The following is a 9,622-nucleotide window of genomic DNA, read 5'->3' on the forward strand; positions in this document are numbered from 1 at the left end:
TGTGAATCTTTGTCTGTTTCCCGGTCCCACTAAAAAATCCCATAGCTCCAAGCGTGTGAGTTAGAGCTGTAATCTTTGATGACATAAAATTAAGTTCTGGTATGTAAAAATATATAGTTTTTTTGTTGTTGTTGTTGTTTTTTTTTTGTTTTTTTTTTTAAACAGGAGTTCAAAATACAGTTCTAATCAATTTTAACTGCCATCAAGCTTCTTGGGATTTCTAATTTTTTTTTTGTAATTAAGTCATACCTGCCACTCTGAAAGTAGACACCATCTTGTTAGTGAACAGCTGTGGCAATGCTGGCTGGAGGAACCAGCACTACTTAAGGACACTTCATTTAGAGCAGACAGCTTCTCGTGCCGGATGACAGCTCTGTACTTGCACTCAAACATTCTGCCTTATTCACAGAACACCTTTTATCAACAAGTAGCATTTGTAGGTACACCCTTGATCATTCACTTCTTTGTGATCTAACCCATCACCTGCAGGAAGCAGTGGTCTCACAGGGAAATGGCAAGCAGTTGTGCTGTCTGGCCACCTATACAAAGGGTGGAGTGACTTTGACACCAGTATTAAGTGGCTTACAAAGGTTGCATATTTTCACTAACGTTTTAAACAAGCATTTCAGATAACTCTGCACATTCTGTCATGAGAAAACATGTTACTGTGAGTTGTACTGTGGATTATTAGAAGTTAATTAACTACTACCTGATGCCTTAATTCACTTAATTTGTAATGCCAAATGATATACCTCTAACCTGTGCATGAATGGTATATTTGAAAGACATAACTATTATAATCCTCTCCCCTTGCTTACTGGCAGAAGCATGGCTGGCTGTCTGCTGACTCCATGTCTTGTCTCAGACAGCAAGATAACAGTGCCCCCACACCTCTAACCCAACTTCTCTGCACTGCTGATGGAAACTGCAGGATGCAGAGCTTTGGGCTCCCACTGGCATGGTGCTGGTGACCCCAGGTCTCATTGCTAGTGCTTTCACAGTGGGGAAAGGAAGCTCATCCCAGATATAAGCATTCATCAGGAGGCTTGTAACTTGTGCTGAACCCAGTTGGCTGCTGACATCTTATCCTAATAAAACATTCCCAAATGCCTTCTCACTTTCTGTTCCAAAGAGCTCTGCATCTTCACAACAGCCAGAGTTCCTCAGCTGCAGCAGGAACTGCGGTGTCTGAGTTACAAATACTTGGTATCTGGAGGTACTTTCTACAGAAAGGAGTACTTGGATCAAAGGGGCTTATAAGTGAGCAAGAGTGCGAGTTTCACCTGATCATCTGCAAGGGTTCTGCAGCTACAATTCCTGACAGTGCCTGGACAACAACTGACCCTGCGAGACAGGATCCCCTTTTTCCACTCGACTGGATGCCAGGCTCACAATAAATTCCATTAAGTGTGTTGCATTCTAACAAGTACTCTATATGTCAGTTTGACTCTAGGAACTGCAGCTGGGGCAGGGCAATGGGAGAACATCAGTTAGGAACCACAGTTTAGATAACAGTGAGGGAACAGATCACAGAAATTACTAAAAATGCTACTGTAATGCTGAAATGGGATGAAAAGAACCACAATAACAGCAGGACAGCAAAGTCTCAGGCTACAGCAAATGAGAATGAGCCAAAATGCGGCAACTACAGACGCAAAAATGAAGGAAGAGAGCTACTTACCCTCGAAAGGCCACAGAGAGCCAGAGACCTCCAACAAAAGATGCCCTTTCTTCTCCTGCCAACACTTAAATGAGGTCTGTGAAGGGGTGGATCCTGGGTCCACCCCTTTTGGTGGAGCATACCCCTGAGCTCCCGTGGGTTGGCCCTGCCTTCCTACCAGGTGCTCTATCACTGTTTCAGGTCATAACTTAGCATTTCTGCTATAGCCACAAACGACTTTGATCTATTTTGATCTCATAGACAGTGGGATAATAGAGTAGTACAGTTCTACAACCAGATGTAAAGGCCACAAGCTCATCCTTTATGGATATCCTGGCCACTCATGTTCAGCTGCACAGTATATTGCTGAGGAAAGCAATGGAGGAATGTCTGTAAACTTACACAACACAGCTTGGTTACTGAATGTTCTCCTAGATATCCTCTACACTGAGTGCTGATGCAGCTTATTTTTTATGTGCCATTATCTAACTCTCAGAAAAGCTTCAGGTGACTATCAAGAAAACTATGAGATTAATCAGGAACTGAGATTCAGAGGAAGAGGAGAGAAGATGTGTTTATTTCTCCTTCAAAGCAATGTTAAAACTTTCTGTCAATTCAAAATGTATATATATTTCTTTTTTACAAAAAAATGTTTCATTTTTATATATTTATTTATTTCAATCAGGTTAATCAGAAATTGTGATTGAAAGGGAGAGGAGAGGAGAAGGTGGAAGGGACCTATGAAGATCACCAAGTCTAACTGCCAGACCACTTTGGGACTAACCAAAATTTACATTATGTTATGATTGTGTTGTTCCGATCACTGACAACAATGGGGTATCAACCAGATCTCTACCAAGTCTGTTCCAGTGTTTGGCACCCTCACAGAAACAAAATGTTTCCTAGTACCCACTCTAAACTTCCTGTGGCTCAGCTTTCTGCTGTTCCCATCCTGCCATCCAAGAGTAGAGCTTGGCACCTCTGTTTCCCTCTCAGAAGGAGTGCAGAGAACAGAGGGGTTACTTCTTAGCCTCCGTACTCTGGAAAATCTCTGCCTCTTCTCACAGGACATGCCTTCCAGACCTGTTATCAGGCTTAGTTGCCTTCTTCTGGACATTTTCACAGTCCTTGACATCCTTTTTATATTTTGCAGGCCAGAACTGCACACAGTATGCAAAGTGAGGCTGTGCCAGCAGTAAATATAGCTGGAGAAGCACCTCTTTTTGACCTTCTGGCTATTCTGTGTTTAATGCATTTAAGAATGTGGCTTGCACCTTGTCTACCAGAGTGTACTGCTGGCTCCGGATGAGCTACTGTCACCAGCAAAACCAGGTCCCTTCCCATTGAGCCCTCCCCCAGCCATGTCCCACAGTCAGTGACTGCCTGGTGTCTGTTTGAGAAGAATAATCTAAAAGCACACAGAATAAGCAAATTTATTCAATTAATATTTTCTTGTTTTGGTTTTGGTTTTGCATTAATTTATTCTAATCCAGAGACAATGAGTTCCTCTTATCAAAATACAGATAACAAAACAATCTTGTTTGAAGTGACGCTGAGAGATAAAATGTCAAACTGTTCTGACAAACCTGTTCTCAATGGATTATCATGCAATTTGGAATGGGACTCTGCTCCGAAGTCTGCCTTTTGCATGATCTAAAGGATGCTGCACAGAAAATCTGCAGCTCTGAAATAAAATAGAACTGTGTTAAAGGTAAATCAGAGTGAGAATAGGTTATGTTTGAAGAAGTGAAAAATTGTCCCAAGGCAAATGATGAGATGGGAGAAGAAAGGTTTTTATTCAAAAGGTGAACAAGAGTGTAATGGTATTCCATCAGAAGTTGAATCATCATAAATGGAGAAAATTAGAAATGTAAAAAGCAAGTTATTGTAAACAACTGCTGCCGTCTGTTCTACATCAAGAAAATGTAAGGGAATATTGGCCAGAAGATTCAATCTCTACTGTCATACTATCACCATCTGCCATCTTCTGCATGCAGAATACAATCCCACATCTTTTCTTCATACACACTTCCATGTTAGACAGCATTTTGACATACTGCCACTCTTTTGCCATCTCTCACAACGGAGTGGAAGAAAGAAGGAGACACAGTATGCCAGTGACAGAAATCCCAGAGGAATGAGCCACTGATTGACACCTTAGGTAATAGTAAGGTACAACTACTGAGAAATGTCCCTAGTAACTCAGACCACATATCTTTGGCATGGATTTTGTGCAATAACAGGCAACACTAGATGTTAATGGAGTATAAGCGTACCAGAGGATTGTTTAAAGGAAAGGAATGTATTGCAAACCTTCTTCACGGTTAGCGGAGCTACTATCTTTTCCTATGTACGTACCAAGAATGAAGGTCAAAGTGGTTTAAGTGAGTTTAAGTGATTGCAATGACATGTTGAATACATTTTGTACTGATGTATAAAACTTTAATTTTACAGAGTAGATTGGTGGGAAGCCTGTCTTTGTCTGTTATCTGCCCAGGGAACGTGGAGGCTTATTTTAGGACTCTCAATTTCACAGTGCTGTAGGCATTTCTGAAAGGAAAGCCACGGCTTGTATGAACGGGAGTATGTTGTGTGAAAGTACCAGAGGAAACAACAAGGGAAGAACACAAGGGGTAGAAGTGACCAGCACTGGAAACATAGGCTCTAGGCCATACAATAAAGCACAAATATTCTTTCCTCTACAAACTGAACTTTGTGCAACTTCACCTGTGGTTTAAGTATATGTTAGGTATTTGGATCTTGAGGTTAATTATTAATACTGTACAGGACTATTTGTCCCAAAACAGGTAATAGAGTTGAATACATGGAAACTACGTTCAATTAGCTGCCGATAGACTGTAATTCAACAATACTGACAATCAGGGGCAGGTCATAACTTCCTGATGCTGTCATTTTACTATATTGTTGAGATTTGTATATTCTGCCAATTCACCATCTGTCCAAAGGCCAAATAGCTTAACAGTCCATTTGTTTCTCCTGGAAAACACTACGTCTTGCCCTAAGTCAAAGTTTTTGGTGCCCCGGCTAGAACACGGAGGTGGTGACAGACAGCAGATGTTGGTCTTTAGGCCTCTTCAAACCTCTCACGGATGATCTCCGTGCCTTGTTTTAGGATCAATAGCTGTCGCCTTCCATTCATACTAAATTCCTTGACCAGAAATTGCAGTTACAAAACACTGGGCGTGCCTGACTGGAGCACAAAGCAGAGCAGTACAGGCTTAATCTTTGGGCTTAAAACTACCCTCTGTTGCAAAGAAGAATTTAGCCCTACTCCTCGTTCTGGCTTGTCCCCTACCTGATGGATCTGTTGTGCGAGTCTGGGGACTACCTGGGGAATCGATCCAGGTTAAAAAGTAACTACACAAAACAAGGTATAGGGCTGGGGGACAAAATTTTCTTTATTGCGTAACGTGGTTGGTGCGCAAGTTTCAGTGAGAAAGGTCTCAGGCAAGATTTTATTTCACTTACAGGTGCTTGTAGAAAAACATAAAATCGCACATTCCATTACAGGGAACCAAAGAACTCACCCCAAGAAGATCTTGGCTCAGGCCGGGTCTGACTGGTTTCACTCCAGTTCAGTAGGGTGATGTACTCAGACTGCTCATTCAGACTGCTGTCACATACAGTGTGCAGGTATAACAAGGGCAAAAATTCTGTGGGAGCTGAGTAAGAAACACACACACACATACACAACAAAAAAAAAAAAAAAAGGAAAGAAAGAGAACCTTGTAGTGACTTCTGCTCCTCTTCACTCTCACCCTTCCTCAACAATCCTCTTGATAAATTGGAGGAACAAAAATTAAATTGCATTAAAATAATTTGCTAAATCTCTCTGGAGTGCTTTAACCTTCTGAAGGGTTATGTCAGTTCTCTAATCTCTAGCTGCGTTACAGATAAGCAAATATTGAACGACAGCCAAACAGGATGGTTAAAAAGGAAACGTGACAGCTCACGCCTCTCTCAAACTATTCACGTTCACAGTCGTAACATACATCTCCGTGTGCCCTGGAAGAGAAAACAGAAGGTAAGCATGCCTGACATTACTGGAGCTGTGGGTTGGTGAGTTAAACAATGCTATGGTGATTGCCCTTCTGGTAAGATGAGTAGAACTGTGATGGGACTCTTCCATCAAACATTTTGAGAAGTGCTGCCAGAGAAGCAGAGTGTGAGCTGAGGGGAGGACGGCCATACAGCTGGGCTCTGACAGCTGGTGTCAGAAGCTGAGTTTTACACCCATTTTTCTGTACTGCTCAGCAAGGGGTTGGAGTTGCAGCTGTGAGGCAGCTCCCTGAGCAAAGCAGAAGGGTCAGATCCCCATACACGTAGGAGACGAACAGACAGACGCCCTTGTGTCCGCAATTGGAGGCAGATTTTTAGAAGCATTTTTCAAATGTATTTCTGGCTGATTAGAGCATATTGGAATGGTTATTTCTTCTCCCATCAGATACACTACACTGTGAATATATATCCTAGCCAATGTGGCATCAAGACTTTTCTTTCCTGGTGTACTTTTTCAATCTCTTGTCTGTAAGAAAGTACCATTGTAGTCTGAAAGGTCAGGCTTTTGACAGAATCTGGTCAAAAATGATTTCTGTTTGCTGCGTATTTAATGTGTCTTCATTCTGTTTCTTACAAATTCTCCATTATTCCTCCATAACCCTAAAAATATTCATTCACCATATTTTTCTGTCCTTTGTGCCACCAGTTTTCTTATCATGACTTGAATTCAAATCTGTTCTTGATTTTCTGAATGGATTTACTGCTACCAGCACTTCTGATGTGATTAGTGACTCTCCAGTTGTTTAAGCCTGAACCGTTTTGTCTGGTCATTACTCTGACATGACTGAGTGGCCGGGTATGGGGAGCAGCAGGCCCAGCCTGGCCACAGAGCCAGCCTGAGGGATGCCCGTGCATCCTCTGGCCATGTCATGAGAAGAGGCTGCCCATCTGAGCTGCATGCAGGCCCAGTGCTGCCCTGTTTTGGCACTGCCTCATGGTGGGACAGCAACCCACGTGTTGAAGGGAGCACAGGTCCCATAGGCGGTGTCCACGCGCATGTGCCTCATGTAGGCAGGTCCTTAGCCCATGGATACATCCAAGGGCACAAGGTCATGGCCTGTCCTTTTTTCCACCACACCCTCCATCAAAAAAGGGCACTGCTGGGTAAGAGTGAGGCCATTGCAGCTCTATTGGTTGGACGGCAAAAGGGCAGGAAATCTTAAACAGGAGAGTGATAATGGTGGGGATCAGGCACCTCCTTTCCAAGAACTGTCTGCCGTGGTGAACTTGGGTCATTTGGCTGGTGTGAGTGTTATAAGCAGCTGATTTGGCAATCTGTGTGGCAGTGATAGAGGGATGATGAAGAAACAGCAAACACTGAAGTCCAAGAGTCATCTATACTTCGTAGGGAAGAAGGCAGGGAAAAGAAAACTGGGTAAAGCTCCAGATGGAAAGATGTCCATTTCAAAATGTTCTTTAACTCAAATAGAATAACACCTGTGATATCAAAGTTGAAAAACTTAGATTTTGTTCTTTCCTATCATATGTAACATTAACGATGAATATATTTTTCTGGCAAGTATGTAGCAATATTGATAATAGGTTCAGGAATATTTAATGACATCGTTAACTTTTTTTTTAAATATCACATTTTGAACCTCTCCATCACTGTTTTCAGAAAATCTTACTATCGGAGAAACTTTAAGAAAGAGGTGGACAAGAACTAGAAGGAGGTACAATTTAAAATAAAGCATGCTGTACACAACTTCAGTCACAAAGTTCACAATGAAAGCTTGGCTATGCAAGATCTGTTTAAGAGCTGGTGATGACCCAAAAGAAATATTAGTCATTCAAATCCTAGAGGAACTTTAATATATACTATTTTTATATGGGTTGCCATTGACCACATCAGATTTAAAAGCATGTAACATAGAAATAGAGGATCATGCTATGAATCTTTCATTTTTCATTTTATAACTTGATTTTCATGAAAATTTGAAAGGTAAATTTAAGTGCATTTTGAAGCAAAATGCATTTTACTAATGTTGGCCTGCACTGGGATTGCTTGTTTGAATTACTCCTTCGTTTTTGGAGGTTTTTTTGGTTGTTTGTTTTTCATGCAGGAACGCATTTCTTTGTGTTTGCTTTTTGTTTTCCTAGGAGGTAAGAGCAAACCCAAAAACTATAATTTTATATTTTCTTATTGCAGCTTATTCATCCATGAGTGACAACAGATTAATGATGGAACCATCAAAAGAGTTTGTATTCAATTACAAAGGGTTTTACTTTCCAAAAATTACTACACCTGAGTATGTAGCTTCCCTGGAGAATTTTGAAATTAAGGACAGTGACATATTTATAGCTACTTATCCAAAATCAGGTAAGAATTGAATTGATTCCAATGGGGAAATAAATCTGCTTTTACTCACTCACCTAATTGCATGCCAAAGATTGTTAGCTTTGCTTTTAGATCTGAACCTTATTTGAGTATATGCAGTGCAGCATTAGGTACAAATCCTGCATAGCCACACCCTGAACAACCACACACAAGTTTCTTGCGTGTGTCCTGCTGAGCTGATCTATGTGGCTCTTGTACTTAGTCTGGCAGGTGTGCACAGAAGAAGAAGATCCATCCAAACCAAGCTGATCTTCTGGGCCTCACAAAACACATATTTCATTTCCGTGGGCCTAGGACCTATGGGGCTGAAGGGGGTTGTGGGACATCTTGGTTGACTGGTGGGCACATATGGAAGGTGATTTGATGCTTGCTGCATTCAAATTAGAACCTAGAAGGAGAACTGAGCAAATATGATTCAGTGACAATTTATAAATTAATATTTATCTATATAACAATACAGGAAATTAGTGTAATGAGTTCTTCATTCCCACTTGTGAAGCAAAGACATCTGAGAAGCTATCTTCACACGAAATATAAAATCCTGATATACCTACACCTGTGTGTGCAGATTCACCTCGTAATCTAAAACTGATTTTCAAAACAGCAAGTCCTTAACAATTATTATTTAATGACTTGACCATGCATTAAACAATGATTTCTAATTACATCCTTGATATCTCTGGTACCAATCTATGCTTGTACTTTCAAGTCTTTTCCTGTCCACTCTTGTTTGTGTTTCTGGGAACTTCTGTCACAATACTTCAGCAGTGTAAGAGGCATGGCCTTCTGATAACATAAGCAGTGTTATGCAAACAGGCATTCATTTCTTGGGGGCACTGAGCATCTGGCTGGAATTTACTATTCCTCAGTGAAATACATGAGGCAGAAGGGAATTTTGGAGGGAAGTGGGGAAGGGGAGCCCAGAAGGAGCGGAAGGAAGCTCCAGATGTTGTGGTAAAGGTAGCTGTGGGATGAGATGCCCTTGAAAGGTCAAAGGTAGCAGATGGAATGAAAAGGGAGCCAGGTGGTGCTAGTTCATTGTCAGGCAGTGCTGGAGGAAGCTGTCCAAGTCAGGCCGAGGGGCAGCATGAGAAGGAAAGATTTAAGAAGTCTAAATGCTAACGAACTGAGATGAAAACTTCTGTAGAAGTGGAAGATTTGTGTTGCAAAGGGATGGGCTGCCCAGACAAAGGAAGGAGGTGGAAGACAATTTTGATTTGTGAATTGCACAGGATGTCATCTTTTCCCCATTTACATTCTTCCCTCTGTCCTACTCCACTATCCACTTTCATCCTTACCATTTATCTAGGGTATGCTCCATCTCTGTGCAAAATTGTCCAGGTTGATGATGCCAAGCTGAGCATCCCCAGCTGAGCTGGGAAATTACTGGGGAAGGGCACTTGCTAAGTTATTGCTCCTCTGGTTCTGAAAATTATTTCTTTATCTTGGTCTGTGGATTTAAATCTATAACACACATACAGTCTAATCTCCAGAGTCAACACCTTCCTTCCCAAGTGAGGTCTTAAGAACTAGACTTTGCTTTC

At 41.5% G+C, this 9,622-nt stretch overlaps 1 long non-coding RNA gene across 1 annotated transcript; it reads left to right on the plus strand.

Annotated features, from left to right (window-relative positions):
- The first annotated feature begins 5,299 nt into the window (after positions 1-5,299).
- Positions 5,300-7,931, plus strand: LOC104909811. The gene is made up of 3 exons (XR_792613.2): positions 5,300-5,314; positions 5,575-5,705; positions 7,890-7,931. It is a non-coding gene; the product is annotated as an uncharacterized LOC104909811 (long non-coding RNA).
- The last annotated feature ends 1,691 nt before the right edge of the window (positions 7,932-9,622 follow it).

The sequence above is a fragment of the Meleagris gallopavo genome, chromosome 2, assembly GCF_000146605.3.
Source record: "Meleagris gallopavo isolate NT-WF06-2002-E0010 breed Aviagen turkey brand Nicholas breeding stock chromosome 2, Turkey_5.1, whole genome shotgun sequence".
In the NCBI taxonomy this organism is placed as follows: domain Eukaryota; kingdom Metazoa; phylum Chordata; class Aves; order Galliformes; family Phasianidae; genus Meleagris; species Meleagris gallopavo.